At 43.6% G+C, this 16,946-nt stretch overlaps 1 protein-coding gene and 1 long non-coding RNA gene across 13 annotated transcripts in view; one reads left to right on the forward strand and one right to left on the reverse strand.

Annotated features, from left to right (window-relative positions):
- Nucleotides 1-12,754, reverse strand: part of FHIP1A (FHF complex subunit HOOK interacting protein 1A) — a 288,042-nt gene extending 275,288 nt beyond the window's left edge. For 10 of the 11 annotated variants that reach the window (XR_013532857.1, XM_054253606.2, XM_078366393.1 and 7 more), the window contains exon 1: nucleotides 12,447-12,754. The gene's annotated coding sequence lies outside the window, so the exon portion shown is untranslated. Of the gene's footprint in view, nucleotides 1-12,012; nucleotides 12,273-12,446 lie in introns of those variants that run through there. The other variant, XM_035294447.3, reaches the window with a different exon arrangement.
- Nucleotides 12,755-12,886: 132 nt separating this feature from the next.
- The window catches only part of LOC144581730 (uncharacterized), a 55,128-nt gene continuing 51,068 nt past the window's right edge, over nucleotides 12,887-16,946 (forward strand). For both annotated transcript variants that reach the window (XR_013532860.1, XR_013532861.1), the window contains exons 1-2: nucleotides 12,887-13,042; nucleotides 16,064-16,149. This is a non-coding gene — a long non-coding RNA (uncharacterized LOC144581730). The remainder of the gene's footprint in view (nucleotides 13,043-16,063; nucleotides 16,150-16,946) is intronic.

Genomic DNA, 16,946 nt, shown 5'->3' on the forward strand with positions numbered 1-16,946 from the left:
AGAAGCACACCCCTCATATATAATTTAACAACAGTGAAGCCAAGGTAAAACATAGGCCTGGAACATCCTTAAAAATGGCTGCAACCCCTAGTAGAACAAGATTTTGCTAATTTGCATACTTTGGTAAAAGGCAGGTCTTAAAGAATACCATCACTGTCAAGACTCAAGAATACCTCAAATGAGATCATACATATTAAAGTGCTTTGCAAAACCATGAACTGCCATGGAAATTGCCACTTCTGTTATTGATGTGGCTATTACAAAGGCACATACCTAGGAAGGAGATAGTTGTATGGTCTGAAGAAACTAGCTAGGTCTAGATAGTGGGATCTTCAGCAACAAGAAGAAAAAGGAAAGAGAGGTCCCAGAGGATTCAACAGGAAGCCTTAACAAAGAGGTTTCGGGGAGGGAAGGGTCCCAGGTTAGCAAACCCCAGCTCGATTCAACAAATATTTATTGAATGTCATGCACTGGTCTATGTATTGGGATATACAGCCAAGACTGCCAAAGATCACAAAGCTTTACATTCTTATGTGAGGAAAGAGTTAATAAACAAAAGACACCAACCAGGGAACCACTTTTAATTTTAAAAAGACATAAGTAAACTATAATATGTTAAAAGACAAGTGCAGGAGAGCAGAGTAAGGAGGATGAAAACTACAGAGGGTTTGCAATACTTTGAGCTTGAACAACTAACCAAAGAGGAGAATGAGGTCAGATTTCCAATGATGTCCCTCAAAAATTACATTCAATTGCAGGAAAAATAAGGAGAGTCACATTGTGCTTGTGTGAAATTTGTGTAAAATTTGATGAATCCAAATTTCCTAGGAACACACAGCTCATTTTCCATATTGATCTCCTTCACCACTGTTCAAAATTATTGACCCAAATGTGCTAGACAGCATATATAAAAAGACATAAAATGACTTAGCCAGAGGCAGAACAAAGGGAATTACAAGGTACAAAGCAAAACAGATGACAGCAAAAATAGTTGCAAATCAGTCGATCAGGAAAGGACAAATTCAAGAGGACTTCAAATACGACTCAATTTTTTTTTCTTAGAAAAGCTGGCTCTAGGTCAAGGATGATATAAAAGTTTCATTTCTAGTAACAACCTCAAACAACTGGCAAGTCCTCTCTGGAGCACTGCAATGAGAGAGCTCTGGGTACTTGTGGAGAATTATTGGCCATTTCTGCCATGGGCTCAAGATTGGAGCAATGCAGGCATGCAAGCCCCTCATTTGCCTTTCCTTCCCTCGGTTGATTTTAGTGCTTTAAAAATATCAGTAACCACTCACTGGCAACCTACTAAGTAAAAGAAAGGAACACGAGAACAGTGGAGGGATCTGGAAAATACAGAGTTAGGTTCCATTACTAAAGGAGTTTATAATTTAACTGGAAGAAAGACGAATGTATAAAAGATAACACTGGATGGCAGCAAATGACTAAATTCCTAAAAATTTCAGTATGGAGATTCAGGTGCCAGGAAATTGCTACAGGAAAAGACAGCCAAGAAAGATTTAATGGAGGACACAGCTCAGAACTAGGCTTTAAAGAATACACATCATTAAAATAACTGGAAAGAAGAAGGACTGGTCTCAATAAAGACGGGGAAAAAGGAAGAGGTAGGTCGTGTTCAGGAATGAGGAACAGACCAGCATGGCATTCAAAGCAAAGGATTTATACAGAGCACCAGATCATAGATGCCCTGAGAATCAGTCAGGGTTCTCCAGAGAAACAGAACCAGTAGGAGATGTATGTGTGTGTTTATAAAGAGACTTACTATAAGGAAGTGGCTCATGCAACTATGGAGGCCAAGAAGTCTCAAGATCTGCAGTCAGCAAGCTGGAGACCCAGGAGAGACAATAACGTAAGTTATAGTTTGAGTCTGAGTCGGAAGGCAGGAGGAGACCAATGACCCAGGTTGAAAACAGTCAAACAGAGAGAAAAAGAGGGAGGAGAGTGAATTCTGCCTTACTTAGTCTTTTTGTTCTATTGAAGTCTTCAATAGACTGAATAAGGCCTGCCCACATTGGGGAGGGCAATCTGCTTTACCAAGTCTACCAATTCCACTGTTAATCTCATCCAGAAATGCTCTCACAGGCATACCTAGAATTTTTAACCAACTACCTGGATACCCTATGGCCTAGGCAAGTTGATATATTAAACTAATTAACCATCATGCCTTGAGTTATTACCCAGTAGGCAACAGGGACCATGATAGGTGACATGAGCACAGCTATAGTTTGGAAAATCAATTGACTATGGAATGAAAATAGAGTAGAATAAGAAAAACTGGAAACAAACAAGATGAAAAATATTATAATTGGCCATATAATAGTAAGAGGCAGATCATTAACAACAAACATTTATAGGATACTATTCAATATAAGGTGCTCTGCTAGGTGATGAAGATGCAGAGTTACTCTCATCTCCCTATAGTTTACTCTGATGTCAGGATCTAAACATAGACCTATCCAGTAGGAATTGGTTAGCTGCAAGCCTAGGATCCAAAGGTCAGCACTGAGGGTATGGATTTAGAAATTATCTGCCTGACACGGTGGCTCACGCCTGTAATCCCAGCACTTTGAGAGGCCAAGGCGGGTGGATCATCTGAGGTCAGGAGTTCAAGACCAGTCTAAGCAACATGGTTAAACCCCATCTCTACTAAAAATATAAAAATTGGCCAGGCTTAGTGGCAGGTGCCCATAATCCCAGCTACTTAGGAGCCTGAGGCAGGAGAATCGCTTGAACCCAAGAGGTGGAGGTTGCAGTGAGCTGTGATTGCACCATTGCACTCCAGCCTGGGAGACAGAGAGGGATTCCATCTCAAAAAATAAAAATAAAAAGAATTATCTATATAGCCAAAACAGCCAAGTCAAGAGTTTGCTACTGGATGCCTATATTGAAAGAAACTCAGAATAGCAGGTTGAGTTAGCCAGGCTGAGTCAGAAAATCCTGTCAAACCTATTCATTTTGTGATTCACTGTGAAGGAATGACCATTTCTTGTGAAACCAATCCTAAGACATAATCAAGAGGCAGGATTACTCTAAGGACAAAAAGACAGTCTCCAACTGTTGCAATCTGGTTCTTTCTATCTATAGCAACTCCAGGGTGTACTTTTAAAATAGGACACGCAAGGTCCTCAACACAGTAGAGAAGGACAGGGAGAAAATTCAGAGGTAACTTAATCAAGCTGATAAGAAATTAACATTGACCATTAAGTTGTTAATACAATCAGTAGGTGAATATCAAGTCAGCTGGTGTTTTCTGAAACAGATCAAAGTCAATGAATATCCTATTGTCGAATTTTTCTCTTTTTCTTTATAGACAGGGTCCTAGTCTGTCCCTGAGGCTGGAATGCAGTGGTGTCATCCTATGTCACTGCAGCCCCAAAATCCTGAGCTGAAGTGATCCTCCCACCTCAGCCTCCCAAGTAGCTGGGACTTCTGGGGTAAGACACCACACACACCGGTGGGATTACAGGTGTGAGTCATTGGGCCTGGCAGATTTTTTTTTTTTTTTTTTTGAAATGTAGTCTCGCTCTGTCTCCAGGCAGGAGTGCAGTGGCACAATCTCGGCTCACTACAACCTCTATCTCCCAGGTTCAGGGGATTATTCTGCCTCAGCCTCTCAAGTAGCTGGGGTTATAGATGCACGCCACCACGACTGGCTAATTTTTGTATTTTTAGTAGAGACAGGGTTTCACCATGTTAGCCAGGATGATCTCGATCTCTTGACCTTGTGATCCGCCTGCCTCCGCCTCCCAAAGTGCTGGGATTACAGGCGTGAGCCACCGCACCTGGCCAGGCCTGGCAGATTTTTTACAAGCAGTTAAACTACTACATCCTACTGAAAATAAGCCAAAAGTACAAAGGTTTTGTAGAATACACAAATTAGATAGATTTAAAAATTCAACTTACCAAACAGTGACTTAATGTTAGAGAATAAGCAATAATCAGGAATAATACATGGTCAGGCATGGTGGCTCACAACTGTAATCATACTGAGGCAGGAGAATAGGGTCTGGAGGCAGAGAACCTAAGGCTGATTCACACTGACTTCCTAGAACTAAATCAAAAGGAAAACCCCAACTTTCTACACCCAAGTAACAAAAAGACCAGAGGCTATTCCCTTTGCAACCCCCATCTCCTTTTTCTGCATGGCAGATAAAAATCTGAAAGTACCTCTGATTGGTCCCCTCCCAAAACCAATCAGGCTAGTCACAAGCCAAGTCTTCATTTGCACAAAAGTGTGAGTTTGTAACTTCACTTCAGCCTCTGCTTGGTGCTTTCGGCAACCTATTAGACTGACTATGGGCCACTACTTCATTTACATAGGGTGTACACCAAGTAACCAATGGGAAGCCTCTAGAGGGCATTTAAACCCCAGAAAATTCTGGAACCAGGCCCTTGAGCTGCTTGCTTGGGCCTGCTTCCACCCTGGGAAGTGTGCTTTTGTTTTCAATAAATCTCCACCTTTGTTGCTTCTTTCCTTGCTTTGTTTGTGTGTTTTGTCCAATTCTTTGTTCAAAGCACCAAGAACCTGGACACCCTACACTGGTAACGCTAGCACTTTGGGAGGCTGAGACAGGTGGATCACTTGAGCTCAGGAGTTAAAGACCAGCCTGGGCAACACAGCAAAACTATGTCTCTACAAAAAAAATACAAAAATTAGCCAGGCATGGTGACATACACCTGTAGTCCCAGATACTCAGGAGGCTGAGGTGGTAAATCACCTCAGTTGAGGCTGCAGTGAGCCCAAACCAAACTAGTGCACTCCAGCCTGGGTGACAGAGTGAAATCCTGTTTCAAAAAAAAGGACAATATATTAGATACGTTGTATTTTCCCAGAGAAAAGATCAAAGTATGAGTATCTACAAACTGTAAAGTTTCCCCTGTGCCCTAAGAAATTCTTATTTTATTAAGAAAAATTTTTATACAAAAAAAAAGTCAAATAGTTTTTCTGACTGGGCATGGTGACTCACACCTATAATCCCAGCTACTCGGGAGGCTGAGGAAGGAGAATCGCTTCAACCCAGGGGGTGGAGGTTGCAGTGAGCCAAGATTGCACCATTGCACTCCAGCCTGGGCAATAGGGTAAGACACTGTCTCAAAAAAAAAAAAAAAGAAAAAAAAAGGAAATATTTTTTTCTAATAAATAAACATGGAGACATCATCCTTATTTTGAGGATACACAAAGTTTTCTATTCAATGACCTGATGAAGATCATACTTTTAAAACATTCCTTATATCACTATATACTTAGGCATAAATATACAAATGTATATAATACATATGTGCACATATAGATATATGAGGTATATATGTATGTGTATATAAAAATTATATATATAAACATATTTTTCTATACCCATTATACTACATTATAAATAAAATCAACCTAAAATGAATGGAATCCAAATAAAAGTTCCATAAACATAAATAAAACAGAAGATACTCATTTTGAGGAAAAAACCACACTCCTCTAATGAAATAGTTATGAAAAAAAGCTTGGACTAAATAAATACTAATCAACTCTTTCAGATGGTCAATAAAAACTTTGCCACAGGAATTCCTGAAATGTTCCCACCTCAATGAGCCTGAGTCATGAAATGTAGCCAAAGTATCTTATTTCACATTTTCCACACACAGAGGGAAATCAGTTCCTAGAACTTTCTACAAGTCAAAAGATCCTAAAATGGACCCATGACCAATATTTCAACAGAGGCAAACTTTTAACAATTTAAGAAGAAGAGCTAAAATACACTCTGCATTCTGCAAAACCTAGTGGATTTTCTGAACTCCTTAATGGCATGTCCTAGAATAATGTTCTTAAGAAAATGTTAAAAAAAAAAAAAAAAAAAAAAAAGCTATGCTCCATAAAAGCTAATTAGCAGCTCAACCAACAGCTGCAGAGTATTTTTATAGCTGTTACCAATTACCATCTTCTCTTGGGGGAAATATTAAAACTAAAAAGAACCTGAAATGTGAGGAAATGAGGTGAACCCTACCTAAAAGCTCAGCACCTTTTGCTATTATGACCTCTTATTTCAGTGCCTGGTCATCTATGAATAATTTCTTTCTTCAGTTTTGTGCATTCAGAAAGAAAGAAAGTGTATTCATACAACTAAAAATGAAGGGATACTACTAAAGGAAATGTAAACTAAAGAAATTTAACATTTTCATAACTATGACTCACAAACCTTTCCTACAGAAAACACAAGCGTACAATGATACACTTTCAGTGATGTTCTCTGAAGCACTGTTCTTAATATAGAAAAATGGAAAACAAACCAAATTCCCAACAAAAGGAAATTGTTTAAATAAACTATGTTACAGGGCCAGGCGTGGTGGCTCACACATGCAATCCCAGCACTTTGGGAGGCCAAGGCAGGTGGAACATCTGAGGTCAGGAGTTCAAGACCAACCTGGCCAACATGGTGAAACCCTGTCTCTACTGAAAATACAAAAATTAGCCAGGCATGGCGATACACACCTGTAGTCCCAGCTACTCAGGAGGCTGAGGCAGAAGAATTGCTTGAACCTGGGAGACAGAGGTTGCAGTGAGCTGAGACTGTGTGACTGCACTACAGCCTGGGTGACAGAGACTCCATCTTATGTTATAGCTATTCATTTCAATGCATTACTAGCTATTCATTTCAAAGCATTACTATACAGCCAGTTTAAAAAAAATGAGAATGATCTGCATGTATGCTCATAAAAACATTTTTAAGATATACTGTCGAGCTAAAAATAAAAACCAAGTTGAAAGTTGCATAGGATAACCCCAGTAGTTATTAACAACCATGTTAATAATAAACATATTTTTAAACAGAGGGAAAAATGAAGGGAAATATACCTATTTATAGCAGATAGCAGTTTCTCCAGAATGTGAGATTACAGTGTACTTTAACTTTTAACATTATATATTTCTATATTATTTAGATTTTGAATAACATGTATTATGTATGTAATAAGAAAAATTAGGTCTCATTTAAGTTGGTGATATAATTGGAAGGAAGGTAGAAAAAAATCATATTTGTAAAGAAAAGGATAAACTTAAGTGTGTTAACTTTTTATAATATCTCTAAAATATCATTTGTTTCTACCTCTCTTTTAGAAGGCAGTAGTATCCTTACTCACAGAACTTCAAAATTAAGCAAAACACATAGATACTGGAAACGTTCCCTTAGCATCTCCCCTTAGTAATGTCTTCTGAGGATAAAAGTTTAGCTTGAATTCCAGTATTTATCAAATTCAACTGGGCAACACTTCCAGCTTCTAAACAGTTGCACTCCAGCCTGGGCAAACAAACCAGACATCTCTATTTCTAAGTAAAAGTAATTACAGAATCGACAACAAAAAAGGTACAAATTCTGCAGACTCTAAAAACATTTGAAGCATTTTCAAAATGGAAATTTAAGGAATTAGATATACTTTTGAATCTATAGTCCAGTAACCTGTTCAAAGATTGTAAAAACTAGAAGGAGGCTGGACACTGTGGCTCATACCTGTAATCCCAGCACTTTGAGAGGCTGAGGAGGGCGAATAATGAGGTCAGGAGTTCAAGACCAGCCTGGCCAACATGGTGAAATGCTGTCTCTACTAAAAAAAAAATACAAAAATTAGCTGGACGTGGTGATGCATGCCTGTAGTTCCAGCTGCTCAAGAGGCTGAGGTGGGAGAATCACTTGGACCCAGGAGGCGGAGGTTGCAGTGAGCTGAGACTGTGCCACTGCACTCCAGCCTGGGTGACAGAGTGAGACTCTGTCTCAAACAAACAAACAAAAAAAAAAAAACTAGATAGAAGGAAAAAGATTTGCCGAGAAAGGAAATTGAGCAATCACTAGAGCAAGGTAAAACTTTCTACCTGCCCGGGAAAGGGTGTGATCTTGTCCAGGAAAAGTTTGTCTCTTCAGTTATGTGACCATGAACAAAACATTTAAACTCCTATACCTCAATTTCCTCACCTGTAAAATGAAGGAACTAGGAATAATCATCTTTGTGGTCCTTTTTGGCTCTAAAATTATAACAAAAGACCTTCACGTCATCCTTGCCAAAGAGTTTTTTTTTTTTTTTTTGAGACATAGTTTCGCTCTTGTTACCCAGGCTGGAGTGCAATGGCACGATCTCGGCTCACCGCAACCTCCACCTCCTGGGTTCAGGTAATTCTCCTGCCTCCGCCTCCTGAGTAGCTGGGATTACAGGCACGTGCCACCATGCCCAGCTAATTTTTTGTATTTTTAGTAGAGACGGGGTTTCACCATGTTGACCAGGATGGTCTCGATCTCTTGCCCTCGTGATCCATCCTCCTCAGCCTCCCAAAGTGCTGGGAGAGTTTTTTTTAAGTAATACATATGAGACCACACTCAGAAGCTAACGTCTGTAATCCCAGCATTTTGGGAGGTCAAGACAAGTGGATCATTTGATGCCAGGAATTCGGGATCAGCCTGGCCAACATGGCGAAAACCCATCTCCACTAAAAATACAAAAACTAGCCAGGCATGCTGGTGCATGCCTGTAGCCCTACCTACTCGGGGGGCTGAGGCAGGAGAATCACTTGAACGCAGGAGATAAAGGTTGGAGTGAGCTGAGATCATGCCACTGCACTCCTCCCTGGGCAACAGAGCGGGCCTCTGCCTCAAAAAATAAATAAAGAAAATAAAGAAATACATATGCACACAGTATAAAATGTTATCTAATATTATAAGGTACATAGCCAAAAACAGTAGATTCCTGACTGGTTCATCCTCACCCCTGAGTTTCATTCCCCAAAAGAAGGTCCTTCAATTCTTCTAGTTATTTCTTCCAGTAATTATTTCTATATTTTTAAATCATGCACTTATACTGCTATTTCCAGAGTTTTTCAATTTGAGACATTTATTCAATCTATCAAGTTATTTATTCACCTATGCCACCTCCCAAGATTTCCCTCCCAAATGTAATGGAGGTTACTTCAATTTTATTGCACAGCTATACTGTTGCGATGCTAAAGCTATACAGACTATATGTTATATGTGTATACACACATACATACACATATATGCACATACACATACACACATATATGCACATATAGTCCTGTCATCCTGTCTCCACATGAGCTCACATTTTGGTTAATAAGAAAGAAGAGGGCTGGGCACAGAGGTTCATGACTGTAATCCCAGCACTTTGGGAGGCGGGGCCGGCAGGTCACCTGAGGTCAGGAGTTGGAGACCAGCCTGACCAATGTGGAAAAACCTTGTCTGTACTAAAAACACAAGATCAGCTGGGTGTGGTGGCTCATGCCTGTAATCCCAGCTAGTTGGGAGGCTGAGCAAGAGAATAACTTGAACTCAAAAGGCGGAGGTCATGGTGAACTGAGATTGCGTCATTGTACCCCAGCCTGGGCAACTAGAGTGAAACTCCATGAGAAAGTAAAGTAAAGACAAGTCGAAGAAAAGAAGGAAGGAAGAGAGGGAGGGATGGTGGGAGGGAGGAAGGAAAAAGAGGAAGGGAGGAGAGAGAGAGAAGGAAGGAAGGAAGGAAGGAAGGAAGGAAGGAAGGAAGGAAGGAGGGAGGGAGGGAGGGAGGGAGGGAGGGAGGGAAGGAGGGAGGGAGGGAGGGAGAGAGGGAAGGAAGGAAGGAAGGAAGGAAGGGAGGGAGGGAGGGAGGGAGGGAGGGAGGAAGGAAGGAAGGAAGGAAAAGCCAAGCCCATTTCACATCCAACCACTTCACAAATGTAACAGGGAAAAAAGTGAAAGCATGGCTTGTAAATAAGAAATCCTGAATTCAGGTCTGAGTCCACAATATACAGGAGCAAAGTATGCACATAAAAGTCCCTTATTATCTCTGAATCTCATCTACTTTCCTCTCGTGTAATCTAAATACAAGGGCATCTACTACAAAATGGTTAAATCACAAGGTACAAATATGGTACATGAAAGCACTTTGTGAATCATAAAGCACTATAGAACTGTTCGCTTCTGTTACTGTCTTCACTAAAAGAGTCCTACAAATGAAGTCCCTGGAGTTTCTTGTCGCTCTTGACCACTGTTCCCCTACCTAGGCTAAAAAACAAGAGTTCGAAGTTGCTGAAAATAAGGATGAAGTAGATCTAAATTGTTTCAAAGCCAGAATCTGATCCAGACCTTCACTGGGCCTATGTATCACCCTAGGAGACAAATGTACACCGAATAAAGATCAAGTGTCTAAACAGATTAAATAAAGCAATTTTGCTTTACATTTGCAGGGAGAAAGGAGGTTCCTTATTAAATTTTCCTTATGAAAGTAAGACAAGAGGCCAGGCGTGGTGGCTCACACTTGTAATCCCAGCACTTTGGGAGACCAAGGCAGGTGATCGCTTGAGTCTAGGAGCTTAAGGCCAGCCTGAGCAACGTGGCAAAAGCTGTCTGTACGAAAAATACAAAAAATTAAGAGTGTGGTGGCATGCACCTGTGGTCCCAGGTACTCAGGAGGCTACGGTGGGAGAATTGCTTGAGCCCAGGAGATCAAAGCTGCAGAGAGCTGAGATCCTGCCACTGAACTCTAGCCTGGGCCAGAGAGAGACCCTAACTAACTTCAAAAATAATAATAATAATACAAGAATATAATTTCACTCCTCAGTCAATTCTTGTTTTTTCTCATTTTACCTCCATATTTCTACATAATATATTTGTACATCTGCTTCTTGTTTGCAGTCATTATCTATCAAGTTCCTATTAAAGAAAGAACTTTGCAGAGAAAGTATTTTGAACCCATCTTAGTAGGTAGAGTACAGAACTGTCCAGCAATGCATTACTCTGATTCTGTAAAAATAAAGCACTCCTTTTATTTCTAGTTTTCAAGTCCTCCATTAAAATCCCACATAATGCCTCTATATGAGAGCCAAGAAGGAAGGTAGCTGGGCAGTTGGACCTAAATTTTTACACTACTCTTAATTACTCTCTGAATCCATTTCAGTGATGTCCAGTTTCTCTGACCCTTTCCAGCCACCCCACACAGTTTAATCCTGTTCCTTGTCATATAGGACAAATGATAAATAGGACCACAAACTTAATTTATTTCAAGACAGACATGGACATAATTCTTATGAGCTCTGTGGAAAGGGACTGACTGGAGCTAAAAAGATATCGACCTTTAATTAGGAGAAAAGTTACCTAAACCTAACAAGTATGTTGTATTAAAGAGTAAGTTTATGGACTAAGTCTCCTGCTCAATTTCTGTCCAAAGAAGACGTTTGAAGTTCTTCAAATGTGGACTTCAGCTGTGGTTCGCTACATGTTGGCAGCTTCAGGGACAGCATTCTGCCTAGTGTCAGGTGTACAGGTGAACTTGAGGTCAGGCAGGTGACCCTGACAAGCAGGCATGGTACATTAAGGAGAGGAAATCTTTCCTCTCATTAATCAACAGGATAAAGGTGATTAAGCAGGAATTATTTTTCAATGACCTATATAATTTCATCAGGGCTGCTATGGCTATTAGCAGGGAGCAGCTGACTTCCTAATGAGATGAATTTGATAGCACAGTCCTTCCAGAGAAGCCAAGGGAGCGAGCCCAATCTACAGGGAAGCAACAATTGGTAGGCATTGTTTACTCCTCCTCCTGAGAGCTGTCTCTCCTTCTCAATATTTGGCTCTTTCCCTTCAGGGAGGTTTCCCTGTCCCTGGATGCCTGGGGCTGCAGCATCTGCTGAAAAGTGGAAGCTGGATCTGCTGTGACTGGGTGGGTCCAGGAGGCTGGTACAGAACTGGGCTAATTGACTAGACCTGCTCACGTGATTCCCAAGTCTCAAGCCAACAAGGCTACCTCAGCCTGCACCAACACCTCTCTCTGGCCCGGCCTGAAATAAGACAGCAGGTAGTTCCTCCCACTCCCTAGCAGAAGTGGAGTTAACAAGGGACCTTTGTTGAGCCAGAGGAAACACAAACACACACACACACACGTTATCAATAACAACCACGACTTGAATGCAGTTTCATCAGAGAATTTACAAATTGAGCAACAGCTACCCAACAAGTAAGTCCTTACAGCAGGAAGGGGCCGCAAACCTCAGACGGGCACCGCCGCAGTCTCCGGTGTAAGCAAGTTCGTTCAGAGGGGAAACCTGAACTCCACTTCTCTTTGCCTTTGCCTGTGCCTCCCAGAGGACCCAGGGACCAAGGAATGGGACGGAGGGCCCTGATGACATCTTCCTTCGCCAAAACAAGCCGGCTCTCTCTATTCCAGGGTCAGTCACCGCGTAACGCCCCGTCCCGGGGCTGGCAGCCCTGGGAGCCACCTCCTCCCCCAACTCACCCCGCGCCCCCGCCCGACGCAGCGCCCTCGTTTGGAACATCCCCAGTCGGCCCCCAGGCCAATGTCGGCTCCTCCAGCTCAGCTGGCGGATGCAGTGAAGGGACATTTCGGCTTTCCCTCCTCCAATCCCCTAAAATAAAAGAATCACTGGCCAGCACAGCACCTACCTGTCCCCGGCCGTGGCCCCTCCTCCCCGAGCAGTGGGGCTCGCTGGACAAGTGTCTTCAGACAGTACAGAAAGTTTGCGCTGCGGTCCCGGGGGCACCAGCGCTGGACCCTGTGAGCAAAGCGGAGCCGACTCCTCGCCCCGCTGGCGGTCGCCGCTGGAAAGTCTCGGCCCAGGTCCTCCCGGCCCTGCTCAAACTGAGGAGTGCACAGGAAGAATGTAGGTCGTGAGAAGGTCGGAGCGCAACTTTTCGAGGGTGCGTCAGCCGCTGGCTGAGCCGCGTGGGTCCCGGGCTCTACCCCGCCTCTCCCTCAGGAGCGCGGGCGGCCCGGGGACCCGAGCGAGGCGGGGCGGGGCAAGGGCGGGGGCGGGGCCCAACCTGCCAGGAGGCCTCCGGGAGCGCGCCCCGGCCTTGCCCCCGCCGCCGCCGGCCCCGCCCCTGCCGCTGGGACGCGCCGCCGCCAGGTGCGCCGGGGTCTCAGGCTGCACCGCGCCGCGCGGCCGGCGCCGGTTTCCAAGGTGAAGGAGGAGGAGCCTCTGAGGGAAAGTTTCCACCGAAACTTGAGCCGGGTGCCGTGGAGTCCTCGCGCCCTTGGGGTTAGTGTTTGGCCGGAGCTACGCTCTTGACTCACGCACTCACACCGCGGTACACAGCACTACCGTTCACGGTCCCGCCAAAGGCTCGTCTCTCGGCTTCTGCCGAGTGGAGGGAGTCGGACGACGCCGCAAGTCACGGGCGTTTCCGATTTTTCGCTTCCCAGAGGTTTGAGGGCAGCCAACGGCGCCCCAGCCCCGCTCCGCTTTCCTTTGCTGACCCCATACAATTTAATTCTGTTCCTTGTCCTATAGGACAAATGATTAAAAGGACCCCAAACTTCCTTGAGGTGTGAATTTTAAAATACTGATACCGTCCCGAAAGAGCAGAGTCAAGTGAAGCAATCGTTTGCCTGTTTCTCTCCTGTCAGACCCCCCTGCAGTGGGCAAGGGAAATGTGGCCTTGGCCGACGTTAATGAAGTGCCAGGGTGGAGGGAGGACGCCTGCCGGTTTGTTCTGTTTTGCTTTTTAAGGGTAACCTTAGCGTTAGTGCAGTCGTTTGAGGGGTTAGGGAGTACGTGGTATGTGTGTGTGTCACTGGCAACTCCCCCACCCCACCCCTTCCCAAGAAATGAAGGCTCTAATTTGGACCGTTCTACAACAAAGGTGAAACTTCCCCAAGTCAAGATGACAGAGCAGGTTCAACATCCATTTCCCCACTACCACGCTTGAGATGGGGGCTTTGGGCACTGTCTGGTTCCTCAGCATCCTTCCTGGAGTCCAGCCTTCCCACCCGGGGCTGACTCTGCGTGGCCGGCTGCCTTTGCATCAGAGACCGCGGCTGTGCCATTGCCAAGCTGGGCAGCGCCGCCTCGCTTCCCCATTCCTCCGTCTCCCAAGCCCCTTGCATGCTTGGGCCGCGGAAGTGAAGATTCTGCTTTCTGGACTTTAAATCCCGGAGGAGGAATGAGAAACTCCTGGTTGGTAGCTCTCTTGGCACGTTCATAACCCTGTGGTTGGAGTGGCTGAAACCTGCGGTGAGCCAGCTGGGGCCACACCAGTTTGCAAAGGCGGATGTGGCCGTTTTCCACCGCAGCAGCATCCTGCTGGCGCCTCATTGGATTCTCCTTTGTAGGAAGTATCTTCTTCCCTTCGTTTTTCAATGAATGGCATCCAGAGATAACCAGTAAAGTTTATCTAGTTTCAAGTTCTGTCTTGCAAACGTGGTAACTGGAGGATGCAAACTTCACACTTCCTTCTCTAGCTGTCTGCCACCACTGCTGCGCTTGTGGATGACAGCAGGAACACTGGTCGTAGTTGCCATAAGTATCTCTCCATATTCACCAGCCTTTCACCTGTGACAAGCGCTTCACTAGCCTTTAACCTGTGACAGGCGCAGTCAAGAAGAACAAAGAAGATAAGGAAGAACAAGCAAGATAGAGATCAGAGTAAAAAGCTGTGGAGTTCTGCACAACAGTTCCCCTTGGCCTGCTCTAACAATTGGAATGTGGAGGAAGCATTCATTTTCTCAACAAATATATACTGAGTGTCTTTTGCATGCGAGGCACCCTTCAAGGGATTGAGGACATAGCAGAGAGCACAAACAAAAATTCCAGCCCTCAGCTGGTCTGAAGGTAGTGAGTTATCTCAATTGATTGTTCACAGTCACAGATCGAACTCCTTGTTCTACTCTTTCCCCCTTCTCACTACTGTACTTGACTAGTCAAAAAAAAAAATTCCAGCCCTCATGGAGCTTACCTCTTCCAGGTGGGAAAGACAGATGGTAAATAAGTAAGGACACTGTGTGGACTGCTGTATGATTAGAAATGCTTTGGAGAGGCCAGGAGTGGTGACTCATGCCTATAATCCTAGCAGTTTGGGAAACCAAACCAGGAGGATCACTTGAAGCCAGAAGTTGGAGACCCAGCCTGGACAATATAGCAAGACCCCTTATCTACAAAAAATTTAAAAATTAGCTAGGTATGGTGGCATGTGTCTGTAGTCCTAGCTCTCTAGGAGGCTGAGGCAGGAGGATCACTTGAGTCCACTGCACACCAGCCTGGGCAACAGAGTGAAACCCTGTCATGAAAGAAAGAAATGCTGTGGTTAAAAATTAAGCAGAGAGGGTACATAAAAAGTATGAGGGGTGCTATGTTAAGTGGGAGTGATCAGGGAAATCTTCTGGAGGAGGTAACATTTGAGGAAAGACTTGGGGAGGTTAGGAATATCTGAGCAGACAACTTCCCAGGCAGAAAGCATAGCAACTGCAAAGGCCTGAGGCAGGAGTGTGCCTGAGTGTACTAGGAACAATCCAGAGGCCACCATGAAAGGATGGAGAAGATGAAATCAGAGAAGTGAAAGGTGGGGGTGATGCAGATCAGGTAAGGCTTTTACTCTGAGTGAGTTGGTTGGAACCACTGGAGGATTATGTATAGAAAAGTGACATTTTCTGACATTGTAATTGAATCACTTTGACTGCTAGGTTGAGAATAAACAGTAGGGTATAAGGGTGAAAGCACAGAGACTGGTTAAGAGGCTACTAAAATAATCTAGGGGCAAGAAGATAGAGAAGTAGACCAGAGAGATAGTGGTGGAGATGATAAACTGACAGGGTTTCCTCAACACGGATGTGGGATATGAAGGAAAAGAGATGAGGAGGACTCTGATGCTTTTTGCTTGGGCTGCCGTAAGGATGGAACTGCCGTAACAACATTGGAGAAGACTTCAAAAGGAGCAGGTTAGGGTAAAATCAAGGCAGGAAAGAAAGGAGGACACATAATTTGAATGATCTTCAATTTCTTCAACTTATAAAATGGAGAAAATACTACCTACTTCATTAAGGTCAGTTTGTGATGACATGAATTAGCATAGTGAAGTGTCTAACACAATGCCTAATACATAATAGGCACTTAAGAATGTTCCCTCTCTACAAATATGATTTTCATTCATATTCATTATGCCCTGTGGGAGTGAAACCGAGTCCTTGTTTTTAAGGAAATAAATCTTACTAAAAGTAAAGCAGCTGTCTCCTTCTGCCACTCTTGCCACGTGACACTGCTCTCTCTTTGTCTTCTACTATAAAGACAGGCATGATAGCTCACATGGAAGCTTCCTGAGGCCCTCACCCAGAAGCAGATGCTGGAGCCGTGCTTGTACAGCTTTCAGAACTGTGAGCCAATTAAACCTCTTTTCTTTATAAATTAAATAAATAAATAAAAATAAAGGATAACCGGACATGGTGGCACAGGCCTGTAGTCCCAACTGCTTAAGAGGCCAAGTCAGAAGGATCAGTTGAGCCCAGGAGGTCGAGGTTGCAGTGAGCTTTAAGTGCCACTGCACTCCAGCCTGGGCAACAGAGTAAGACCCTATCTCTCCCCCCAAAAAAGTTGAAAAATATCTATTACATGGAAATATATTTATATTATTGTATAAAGTAAGCCTACTATAAAAATGTGTGTAAAGTAATATTCTCTTTACAAACATTAATAATGATTATCTTGGCCAGGCACAGTAGCTCACACCTGTAATCTCAGCACTCTTGGAGGCTAAGGCAGGTTGATCACCTGAGGTCAGGAGTTCCAGAGCCTGACCAACATGATGAAATCTCATCTCTACTAAAAATACAAAAATTAATTGGGCATGGTGGCAGGTGCCTGTAATTCCAGCTACTCGGGAGGCTGAGGCAGGAGAATTGCTTGAGCCCGGGAGGCAGAGGTTGCAGTGAGCCGAGATCATGCCATTGCACTCCAGCCTTGGCAATAAGATGGAAACTCCATCTCAAAAATAATAATTATTATTATTATCATCTCAATACTAGCATGACAGTTTATTTTTATTCTCTGATTTTCTCTACTTCCAAGTTTTCTGCCATAGGAGGGTATAACTTTCTCTTAGGAGTGGAATTACTGGATGATAGGCTATATATATGTAATGAGATTTAGTTGATACTTCCAAACAGTTTCCAAA

Source organism: Callithrix jacchus, chromosome 3 (assembly GCF_049354715.1).
Source record: "Callithrix jacchus isolate 240 chromosome 3, calJac240_pri, whole genome shotgun sequence".
NCBI classification, from domain to species: domain Eukaryota; kingdom Metazoa; phylum Chordata; class Mammalia; order Primates; family Cebidae; genus Callithrix; species Callithrix jacchus.